Source organism: Rissa tridactyla, chromosome 2 (assembly GCF_028500815.1).
Source record: "Rissa tridactyla isolate bRisTri1 chromosome 2, bRisTri1.patW.cur.20221130, whole genome shotgun sequence".
NCBI lineage: Eukaryota > Metazoa > Chordata > Aves > Charadriiformes > Laridae > Rissa > Rissa tridactyla.
This window is the reverse complement of record NC_071467.1, coordinates 60401711-60414702: the sequence shown is the minus strand read 5'-3', so window position 1 is coordinate 60414702 and position 12992 is coordinate 60401711.

Genomic DNA, 12992 nt, shown 5'->3' with positions numbered 1-12992 from the left:
AATTGAACAAAGACAAAAGCATATTTATTACTGTACAGACAGTTAACTGTACGCATCTGAATTATGTTCCTCAATTTCAGTATGTCCCCAAGGTTCAGAGCTTCCTTAAAGTTTACCAGTAAAAGCAAGTGGCCTTCCTGTATTAGAATATTCTTTCTTTTCTTGTTATAAAGAATAAGTCTCGGTGAAAAGCAAATGCCGAGTACCATATCTTTTTACACTTAGTTTTATGACTTTTCATATTTATTTTCCCAAGCGATTCATAAAATATGCTTGGTTATGTATCCTAAAATGTACAGGGATACTCTAATGGCTTTTATTCTACTTTATTCATTTAAATATGCCATATGTGCATGAATAGTCATTATACTACTATAAGTTACTTTTAAAACTTTACACTTTTAATTAATCTACTCTATTTTAATATAATATCCCAGCACAATTGAAAAGATTTTTACTCAAGGTTTGTTCATAATTGGGATAATTTATGCATCACACATTAGCAATGCATATTAACATTTCCATAATTATTCTAACACTAAGCCCTAGAAATCCTCCCTCCCCAAACTTCCGTGCTTTTATTTCTTGCAAACTTTTAACATTGTAAATACATGTTGATATTCCAATAGCACTGTTATGAAGGCAGGAGGCAGGATATATATGTATATTTTCATATTTCTAGCCATCATGGATGACCTAATAGTAATGGCAAAACCACATGTAATAAAATGCCAGAACAAGGTTTAAAATGGAATTCAGTAATTTATATGAACCTTGATGCTGTCATTTCAGTCCTGACCTGTTATTGTAGAAATTAAGTCACACAGTAGTCACACAGTGTCAGACTGATGAGTAGATTCCGTTTAATAGATCCATTTAAAGTCGGTGTGTTATCAGAGAAAGTGTTCTTGGCTATTGGGGGGTAGGGGAAGTTTTTCTTACCTCAGTGTTTTTAGAATATAGTGTATGAATGCAACTTTGCACACAATGAAATTATAGGTAGATGCTATTCACCATAAATACACTTAACCCATCTTCTATAGGCTCCATTAATCAGGATATCATTGAGGATTAATGAATTCTCAGTATGGTGTATGCACACATGTGGAACAGGTCTTCATCAAGGAATTTATAGTTGAAGATTAGTATCTGGAACCAGATCCATTACTGTATCTTTAATTTCAAATATTATTTCAAACACCAGAGGAATAAGGGACAGGATACAAATTAAAAATACAAAGCAAATGTTTTTTATATTCTCTTTTGTATGTTTGACTTGTTGATTTTTGATTTTATAAATCCAAACCTTATAGATCAAATTTCTTTTGAGGTCATGGGCTTCCGATTTCTAACACTTAGCAAGTCAAAATAACCCTGATGAAAATTAATAACTATGTCTCTATTCTATGGATGAGTAAAAGAAACTATTTGGTAGAAAACCAAATGCAGATAGCACATCACTTCATATGTAATTTCTAAAGAAAAAAGAATCAACAGTACGCACAGAGCCTGCTCAGGCCTTTTCTCTGGAAACTGTTTACTAGTTGCACATATTTTTAGTACATATTTTTAGTAAAAAGAGAAAAAAAAAGTTAGTAAAAAAAAATTTATTGGTGCTTTTGAGAAAATAACATATAGAGAGGTCTCATTAAGGTGTATTTAGCGAGTTAATATATGACTGCTTATGGTTGCTTCTAACAGTTTGTCATTAAGAGACCAAAGGAGAACCTGTTGGAGAGGAACTGTAATTTTTTGGGGTAGTTTTCAATGAAAGTCTTCCCTTCATCCCATGACATGAGAAATCGTTCACTAACATATTCCCAGTTCCATGACTTATTGTTCAGAGACTATTGTCAGGTCTGGCTGAAGGCAATGTACTAAAGAACGTTATATGCCATCTATGTGAAACAGGCTGCGATGTTCTATTACTTTTTTTTTTTCTTTTTCCCATTTCTACTTTTTTTTGAGGAAATGGAAAATTAATACTATCAAGTTAGAAGTGTTTTTCTTGAGACCTGGCACTTCATAATTTTAAAACTGAAAACATTGCTAGATGTTTTCTGCATTAAGTAGCAGCATTTCATCACCACAAGAGAATCCTATATGACTTGGAAAGACAAAGAGTTCTGAGAGCCAAGCCAGCTCTTTCAAAACTGTTCATTTCCTCAAAAGTAAAAGAATATTATTTCAACAACGGATGTAAAGAGAAAAATGCAGTACAGACCAAACTTAGGTTTGTGCAGGGTTGGGGGAAAAGGCTGAAAACATAGTTAAACTCACAAAAATTGAATACATGATCTGACACTCTAATTGGAAGGAAAACTCTGGAAATGAGCAGATGGTCCCATTAACTAAATCAATTATGGGTCTGTACTGATGTAATAAGGGTTGTGTTGCCATGAATCATCTCACTAATATCTATGTCCCACGCTTTTGATGGTGTGTCTTAATGACTTGGCAAAAACGCTTCCAATTTTTAGGTTTTTTTCTAAGTAGTAAGTCAAGCAAGAATAAAATTTGATTCAGTTCTGGAGGACTGAAACATAAGCTTTTTTTTAATTGCAGGCTTTTCAGAATATGAGGTGTAAACACACATAATCTGTAAGGCAGCCAGCACCCTTCAGTGGTTCAAAGCCAATAAGCAGATATTAACAATTTGAATGTACGCACTTAAGCCAATACTCAGCTTCTACTAATATGCAAAAAGTATTTCATAAAAATTCACTTATTCCTGTTAACAGAACTTCATCCTGCTGTACACATGTAATAATTTCAGATTAAATAAAAGGGAAAGAAAGCATGATGCAAGATTATGATCTATATTAGAGAGTTAATCAAGAATAGCGCATTTGCAGAAGTAAGGAGAGTACACTCAGCAGAGAAAAGTATCATATTTAGCAAAAGAGGTAGTTCCTCAGATGGAAGGATGTTAAAATTAATAAAAGTATGTACACCACTAAATGGATGAAAATTTGATAGACCAAGATGTGTGAAAGTGGTTTAGACTAAGAAATTTTGACCTTACTTGTTTTTAATAAATAAGTAGGCAGAACAAAAAGTTTACACAAAGTTATAGTGTATTCTAAACACTGAAACTTCCATTGTAAATTTTTTTCAGGCATTAGGCAAAAGTAGGCATCAACCATAATTTCATCATGTAGATTAAGAGGAAATTACTAGTTACTGTAAACACCAAATGGTTGCATTTAGTTTTCAGTAACTGCTTGTTGTCTGTAAATGTGTTTGCTTAATACTTATACTATAAAGAATAGCATGTACCATTTCTTAAGACTGTTTTCTTTGTGTGGCCCTCCAAAGGTCGGTATTTCTCACCATCTAGTAGGCAAAACAAAATTCAGAACTGCAAGGTGTAAATGTTTGCTCTTTCTAAATCTATCAAAAATGTGACTCAACAAAATGCTTTAAATGGAGACTGGAAATATGGGTTAATAAAAAGAATATCAATAACAAGAATAATAACAACAATAACAAAATAATTACATAATAATTAATAAAATACAAACCTACCGGCTATGAAGCAACAGGGTTTCTAACTGAAAATGATGTAGAACTTATGTAATGAAAAAAGATTGTTGATTACTACAATGAACGATAGAAGTGCAACCTGAAATTTTGCCTGACAGTTAGCATTAGGGTGATGATAGAGAACAATTTACTGTATCCTATGACATTGTTACAAATCACTCCCTTCCATTTCTTATTTTCTCTTACTGAAAACTGCTAGGTACAGATCCTTTGCTCTTCTGTTACTCTAAGCCCCTTCTGCTTATTGTTCAACTTGCAACCAGGATGATCAGCATTATCTGACAGGTAGAAAAGGTTACTTTCCATACGCTTTTGGCAACAGCAATGAAATTTAGTTGTGTCATGTCTTCTGTGTCATACGCCACCATTAATATGTGGGTTTTCTATTATTCCTTTAATACAATGGTGTGGAAGATAAGGAAAAGACTCCTAAGGCAAGGAACAAAGGCAGTATTTCTTCCAGTCCTCTAGAACACCATACTGCCACCTGCTTTCTTGCATGTTTTGATGTTATAAACCACATTTTGTTATGTTGCAATAATTCCTCAGGAACATGCTTGTTGCATTGTTTGACACTGCTGACCAAGCTGGAGAAGAACAAAATTGGATGTAAAGAGGCATGTTAGGTGGAAGACGTGAAATATATGCATATATTACAACAATCCTATTCCCAGTATTAACACATTGAAGAATAGAGATTTTAACCCTGCTTTCTCATCTATCTTGACATCAAAAATGGGATTTTAGTCTCAAGAACTAACGTAAAGACTTTCTTTCCAATATCTTCAGTTTGGAGGAAAAGTAGCTCTGAAGGTCACTGGAATTGTAGTCTTAAAGTATAAAGTTTGCAATCTCAGACACATAATTCACTTGAAATGTTTGAGTGGTAGTAAGAAGCTGAATAGAATACCTAAATAAACAACTCCTGGTTATGACTGGCTTGCAAATTAACTCTCAGTGTTTAAATTCAGTTTTTAATGCTTCAGTTTAAGAGTTGAAGTTTCAAAACTTTCATAAAAAAGAACTGTAAATTGGAAGATTTTTCCTGAGATATGTATCCAGTTATGCCTAAGCATACATGGAGATGCATTTAACACATCTACCCATACTCTACATAAGTGAAATTCATAACAGAACAGGTGATGTAGGCAAAATAACTAGATTCTTTGCACAATAATAACAAAGAAGAAAATTCCAAGTTTATGTTCCTCATCTTTTTTTTTTTTGTGTCCAAGTATACACTTGTATTAGACCCACAGGTGTTCAGAGATCTTCACACATATTTTCTTCACAAAAAGGACAAAACAAGTGATAGATGTACTAAACTTTTAGAAGATGAAGCCAGCAGATTTTTCAGCTTAATCACATCCACTAATGTGGATAAACTGAAGAAGCGCTTAGAAGGAGGAGGAAGTAAGAGACAGTACTTCAGTTGTTCAATATTTCTCAGAAATTCTGTAGATGCTGAAGGTAAGTTTTAAAGCACCTGAGATTTTATATGCCTAAACTTTATTTTTGCGAATAGACCTTTAATTTGATTTGTAGTTTGGATAGAGTTTTCAAACACCTGAAGACTCCAAAAGCCCTTCGGAAATGCGCATTATAGTGGAGCTTATAGCTTGAAATTGCAGCAACGAATAATAAAATGGGATTTTTTTGTAGTTTTATGTGAAAACATTGCACAGCAATCTAACCTACACCAAATTAATGATATTGTTACCTCAGAGTATCCTATAACTGTAAAGAATGACTTTTTATTGTGGTGCCATATCACTTTATCAGTGAAAAGACTCCAGTAGTTTTAGCCTGTTTTCAGGTAGCGTGGGATTGTACATAAAATATTCATGGTACACATACTCCTTGAAAAGCAAAACTGAAACAAACATATCTATCTTTCTGTGCAGTTGCAATGGTTAAGATGTGGAAGAGTAATTCACCCCTCTGAAAATACTAGCAAGTAATGATAGAAAAAAGAAATGTCAGCTGCACCATATGCCCTATAAATGTCACTTGTAAAATACAAATTTTTTTTTTGTTCTAGAGGCAGTAGTCTAAATTGCTTACCTGACTTTTCAGGAAACTGAAAATATCTGTAATGTGATAAATTATCTTAAAAAACATCAAACATTATTTTCCTTTATTTTTTTATTGAAAAGTACTAATCTACCATGGGGAAAGGACTTGTAATATTTTGAGGCTGTATACATGCAGAAAAACATAATAGTAGTATATAAAGTATGAATGTTTCAATTAAAAGCCCACCTTAATTGCCGAAATATCATATTTTTACAAAACTCTCAAGCCATCTCAAGACCCCTTCAAATCTTTCCTTCCTGTAAATCCTTATTATTGGAGCAAGCCTCACAACATGTTGAGTTTTCTTTAAAATATTCTAAATCCAATCTTGTTTCACATTTCAGGCAACAGAAGGATAATGTATTTATTTAAAAACATCTGTTTTACCATGTTGTTGTTATATTTAGACAATTTGTTCCAGACCACTTAGATTAGTTTTAAATTTTATTATCTGGCTTATATCAGAACAGGTGTTAACTGTGTCACAGGAATTTGGATGAGTGGATGGTCTGATCTGCTATGGCATATGCTGTATTAGTGCTATTCAAAACATATTATCAAAGACTTGTGATACACTACGGTAATAAACAAGCTCACAGTAGTGCAACAGCATAAGCTTTCAAATAGCATTTTTGATAACACTTGGGTTTATATTATATCATCTTGTAGACTCTTATTTTTAGATAATGTAATTTCCCCAGTGGAGGTCTTCTCTCTCCCTAGGGTCACGAAGACTTCCTTTCTAGGTCTTTGTGTACCAGAGGAACAGGGCACCAGTTATTCATTCGTTCATCTTTGGGATGGTTGGGATGCTCTTTAGCCTTAGCTGGGGACTGGGAAAGGGTTTCTGTTTTATGAGGGGAATTTCCACAAATAATGACATTCTGAAGACAGAAGAGAAGGCAGTGATATTTGAGAATGAAGGCGTTGTAGTTCAAGCTGGACTCCATGTTTATACCTCATCTTCTACAATGTTTCCAAGCCTCAGCTCTGGAGGAGGCTGGTAGATCTGGGCATAGAGACCTGCAAGGGCAATAGGAGCTGGAAATTACATGGAACGATCTCAGCTGGGCTATTACAAATTTCAGTAGAAAATTGGTGAATATTTGTGTCTACTTCAAGTAAACCAATAATATTTTCTGTGGAAATAATAAACCCTCCCCAAAATTATTTAGTTTCAAAAACACAGTTTTTAACAGACCTTGGTTTTTATTTTTAATGAAAAAAAAAAAGTCAGTGTATTTTTATACAGCAACCTATCTTTTTTCTACAGAAAGCAAGGATAGTTTGTACACAAAAGCAAGACTAAGTATACTTGCAATTTGTACTGTGTAGTGTTCTCAGTCCTTAAGCAAACTCTGATTTTGGAAGCAATCTGTTTGTTGCAGTTCATATCTCCGTGTGGGCCAATTTGTTTTGTTTTTCTTGGTCAAAATTGCCATGGAAACTCATAGACTGCATGGCAGTCTGCTGGATTACCTTTTCCCAGCCTACTCCACCATATTGTTTTACTGGGGGAAGATAGGAGGAGTGGACAGTTTGGGATTCTGCTTGGCTGCTGCTAAATAACAGTATTCTAGAAGGAGGGGGGGGGTGGAAAGAAAGAAAGAAAAAAGAACAAAAAGAAGGAAGATATGCAAAGGGGTGGATATGAGAAGGTAAAAAACCCAGAAGGACAAATTTCAGGCTCTATTTCCCTTGCCTGTGGAAAGATCTTGGCTGCTAAGGTTCTATGATAAACAGTTTGTAGGAACTTTTAGAGACAAATTCACATTTCTATTGAAACAGAGTTCACTTGTCATTGTGGGTAAGGTGCACAGGAAATGAAGACACATCTCTCAAGCTGTCTTTGTAAGCCATCTCTCAAGGAAAATAAAAGTGCTTCAGTACCTCAAGGGACTACTAAGAAGTAAAGAAGTCATACTAAAAGTAGGGAGGAATTTCAGGGCAATAACGAAAAGTAGATTCTTAATCACATGCTGGTTTAAAAAGTACAATATTGAATTATTTTGGGCAAAAGCCATTCCAATTACAAAAGTTGAAAAGGGTATACAACTCTAGCTATTGTTCAATTGGTCTGATACAGATTGACAATGAATGATCGCATATTAACAAAGGTTGATTTTAACTGAATACAGACATGCTGAGTGGTTTACTAATAAATAGCAAGATCAACAACAGTTAAAGTTTAAGTAAAACTTTTGGTGGGTTGTAAACAGAAGATTAGAAAATATGTATTTGGCCTAAAATAAACTCCAAATCATTATTATTGCTTACACCCAGTTAATTCCTCCTTATCCTATCCCTGGCTGCTGTTTGTTCATAAAGAAAGGATGGAGCAGAACATCAAAATCTCCCAAGAAATCAATAAAGCTGGAGCCTCTTGTGTAAACTCTTTGGAAAGCCAACAAAATCATTTGTAAATTTTAAAGATTCAGTGAAGAAAAAAAAGACACCTTGAAGTTCAGATTGGTATATTAAAAGTACTACTGCTTGTATGTTGTGGTATCTGCTCTTGAGTGAGTTTTTTCAAATTGCAATAAAGAACAGATCAAACAGAATGGGTCAGTAACTCCTCATCTGTCACAAGTTACTGGATTTTTCAGATAATAGTTATTAAAATATGCTCTTGCTTATCTTTTAATTCTCCAGACATCTGTTACAGTTTTCAGACTTTCATAATTGAATCCACAGTTTTGTTTAATGTTAGTTTAAGGGCTTAAAAATATGCCTCTCTTCTATTCTCCAAGATTTTGTCAATAACGTATAAACAGTAATTGGAGACATTAAATTAGAGTTCTGTTCTTGTGGGTGCAAAAGTCTTGATGTCCCTTGATTGAGAAACATAAACCCCTCTTGATTAAAGAGTTGTTACAACAAACTGCCATGGTTAATGAAGGGTCAGCCTCAAAAGTTCATAGCGAGACTTCTAATAATTATCCATAACCTGATGCGCGCACTTGAACTAGTCAGACAGAGAACTGCCCATACGATTCACAAAGCTTCTCTTTCAGATATTCACTGATTGTCCCTGTCTCACTCTGATTGCACAACTTTTTGTACTGAGCAGGGGAAAAGCCTTTTTTGGTCATTTACTTTCAGAAAATACAGAATATGTGAATTGCAGAAGAAAGAAATGCTGAAGAAAAACTGAGTTAGGAAAGGATTTCTAGAGGCTGACATGTCTGCAAATCTTAAGTTAGAATTGAAAGAGAAGAATAAACCTGAGGTGCCTGTTTTAGCACAGGGAAGCATTCAATTAGCAGAATGAAGGTGCAAGAAGAAAGATTTGATAATTCAGTTGGGCTAGGCAGAATGCGAGGAGTATTAGGGGGATATATGCAGGGTCAACAATGAAGTGGAAGTTCAAATTTGAGGTAAAAATGTAAGACACACTAAGTCAGTAAAGGATTTTAATAGGACAATAGGACCAAGAAAAATTGATAGTCAGGAAAAACAGTACATGAGTTTATAGATGAATGGTAAACAGAAAAGAAAGCCAAGATCAGTTACTTAACAGGTAGGGGTGAGTTGAAAGATGATCTACTAAGTTTTGCAATGGCTGATTTAATATACTGTAGGTACCAACAGTGTGGCATATCCCTGTTTTTAGCACTACAGAGCAGAGCACAACACATCAAACAATGCAGTACTACCTCTTTTGCCATTTAATTCACTTTCTTATAAATGTTACCTGCAATTGCGATGTGAGGCCAAAAGTAATATGTCTTACTTTGGTTTTGAACACTGGTGAGGGAAGGAGGGGATTTTTTCATTCTATCTTTTAATTTTGTCTTTTTCTTTCTATTGTCTGGGAATATAAGTTGCTCCCAGAGCCCAAATGAGAGCCGTCATGTGAGTTTGCATAAAACAAGGCAGTAGAACTAGAAGTGACCAGGGCACTTAGTTATAAAAAGCTTTTATTTTCATAAGAACAGCCCTTGATTGGGTTAAGTCTGGTCTATTTTGGATTAAATTTGGTATTGTCTACTATCAAAACATCTCAGAATATCAGCTGATGTTTGGAGACAGAACAGTGGAAATGTAAGTCCAGGTGCACTCTGGGATCAATGTTAATTTTTCAAAGCCTTTAAGTTCCCATCTTCTATGCTTCTTCCTCACAGTGAATCTTGCTTCCTTTCAGGACACATGATAATGAAAATGACTTATTTATTTTCATCTAATGATCATGATTGCCACTAGGAGAATTACCTTTGAAAACATCATACTTTTATCCTCCTGCTTTCATCTTTTTGGAGACATTAATCTTCAATGTAGGAAGGAAAGCAATATCTCAACTTAGATCTGCTCTTTCACACTATTGAGCTAGCACAGCTGTTTTGGGCAAAATCTGCATTTTGCATTGCCTCCTCAAAAGCAGTTTATGAAAAAGAGTTAAGTCAGTAAGGGGCAACATAATCAAAATTTTCTTTTTATTTTTCAAAACTGGCTAACAACATTTTGTCTTATTTTCCTGCTCAGGATTTTGATCTTGACAAAACCAAGAGCTGGAGAAGACTGCAGAAATAAATTACCTGGAAAAAAATATGTAGTTTGACTTCTAAGTTCAAAGCATTAAAAGCATTTGATCACATACTTAAGGAACATGTTTCTGGCAAACAGAATGTTTATGACCACATAAATGGTTGAGAAATAAAATTTAAATCTCCCTGATGATCATAGCCATTTGGCTTTGCTGTGGTATGAGTGTCAGCATTATATCTATGATTGAAGAAACATGTTTTAGACTTAGTTTTCTATTAGCAATGTGGCCCTGTGTAAACTTGTGACAGCCTTAATGTAATTGAAATAGGTTTTTCTTTTTTTTTTCCTTTTTTGTTTTTTTCATCTATAGTTAATTTATTTCTTAATAAAGAATATTATTTCCCTGGAAAGATCAGTTTATATAACTGAGTCAGTAATGTCAGAAAGAATTTTTCACCTAAAGTCAACTGCAATGCAAAATCTCTACAAAACAACTCTCATTTCTAACTTGCAGTCACTCTGAGGTCATGAAGTTTAATGATGTATTTGGAAAGAGAATAAGTTCCTTGTACCCTAAGTTCAGTATGTTGAGAATTAATTTTACAGTGTTTTCAAAGTGGCTTTCAGCCAAAACTTTCACTTGTACACAAAGACAGACATTGTTTGAACCCAGATACTTGGCTATAGCTGCCAAAATGCTTCTTGTCCAAAACAAACTAGATAATGCAGGATATGTCAGAGACAACCTGTATTCATCATTTTTGTGAAGAAATGTAACAAGAAGGAAGAAACCAACTGCCTGGCCTTACGGTACAACTGGAGACGTATTCTCAAAATGTAAGAAAAATTAGCAAAAACTCAGTGGTATTTTATCCCTAAGAAAAACAGAAGCTTAATATGTAAGTGGAAGCTTGTGACTTCTGCTCAGTGACACAGCAGCTGCACATCTAAAGACCTCAGGGTAACACTTACAAATCTTCTCAACATATAATGAATCTTGACACTCTTCAGGGTTGTCCTGCAGCAGCACTGTGAAGGCATGGTGTTGCCACTACAGGGGCAGAGTACTCTTGAGAAAGCAGAGAGGCTTCAAATTTTTCTTTTTCTTTTTCTTTTTCTTTTTCTTTTTCTTTTTCTTTTTCTTTTTCTTTTTCTTTTTCTTTTTCTTTTTCTTTTTCTTTTTCTTTTTCTTTTTCTTTTTCTTTTTCTTTTTCTTTTTCTTTTTCTTTTTCTTTTTCTTTTTCTTTTTTGTTTTCTCTAGGTGAGCAGTGTAACAGCTGAAAAACATGCCAATATCTTGTTAGTGAAAATCCAAAATTTTCCATTGAACTAATTCCTTGGTAGATACCCACATCATGACTTGATGCTGCAATGGTGCAAATAAAATATGATTCAGTGATATCTAATCAGTGGTTTGGCAAAAGATTATTTTTTGACTTTACATGTACATGTAACTAGATGGTATTTAAAGTCCCCTCCACCCCAAACCATTCTATGATTCTATGCATCTAGCCTCCAAAAAAACCACTTTAATTTTTAGTTTAAAATTAATTTGTATAAATTCACAGTAAATTTCTCTCAATGTTTTCATTTTTATTTATGTATTAATACGCATTTTATTACGAATTTTTGACTACAAACTCCTGCGGATGTTACAGGTGCTTGACACAAACATATTTTCTATTCCCAGTGTATTCTCCAAATATTCTTGAGATAAATCAAATTTTTAACTTAGGATAAGCCCTTCTCCACACCCCTCTATACTGGAAGCAAGCATAACATGTTTCCTTTGTTTTTTTCATAAACTACAGCTCTATATAGTGAGAAAAACAGAAAACAAGAGGTTAATGTTTACTCCTTCAAAACTAGGTTAATACCATTTTACCTGGTTTCGCTGAGGCTATTCCTCCTAAGAATACTGTTCTTTATAATTTCTTTTTGGTATTTTTTTCCCTTCCCTTTTTGATTTAGATACATCCTAATCCTTATTCTTCTCTAGACACATCTGACCTTTCTTCATTAGAATAAATGGGGCTGAGAGTTGTACAGTGAGTCTTGACCCTTTTTCAGTATGTTAGAGTTGTCTAGATGTTATCCTTTCCTTGCAATAATATAACCAGAGGAATATTAAGCTCTGAAAACAGCTTGTGTGTGAAAAAAATTCAGCATAGAACAGCTTAGGTCAAGTCTTTTGCCATTCGTTAAAAAAACCCATAAACCTCCCTTGGGCAAACTCTCTGAGACTAGGAAAATATTTATACAACCCCAATCTCCCCACCTCACTCCTCCCAAGTTTTCATTTAAGGATTTTTGAAAGTCCTCTGGACCATTATGTTTTTGAGATGGTCTCATTGGAGTAGCACAATAAAAGCAGAAAAATTAGCCTGTACAGTCTTTAAGATGAATGGCTAGTGAGGTTGGATAGTCTCTTCCACAATGTAGAAAATTCCTAATGTTACAACATGCAGTTATAGCAATACTTATGTTGCACTGCTCACTGTTGACGACAGTATTGTCTTTACTGCACAGAGCTCATAGCAGGGGTTATGGCTTGAATAGGTAATTACACTTAGTCATAATCTGGGACTTTTTGTGCTATTGGGGACCACAGACCTACAATTGTTATAGAAATTTTCACAAGAAGTTCTTTTCTAAAGAAGTATTTTTATATATATGTGTATATATATATATATAAAAGTACTAGTACATTGTCATCCTGAAAAAGGATTTTAGATGGAGGAATTGACTTCATCTTTTTTCTGAGTACCATCAGCTACTTAAAAAGAGCTAACACATTGCCATACCCACAAACGTCAAAAGCAAAAGCAAGCTTTTATTTCCATTCTTTTAGATCACGTGTTAAGACATTTCATGGCATTGTTATT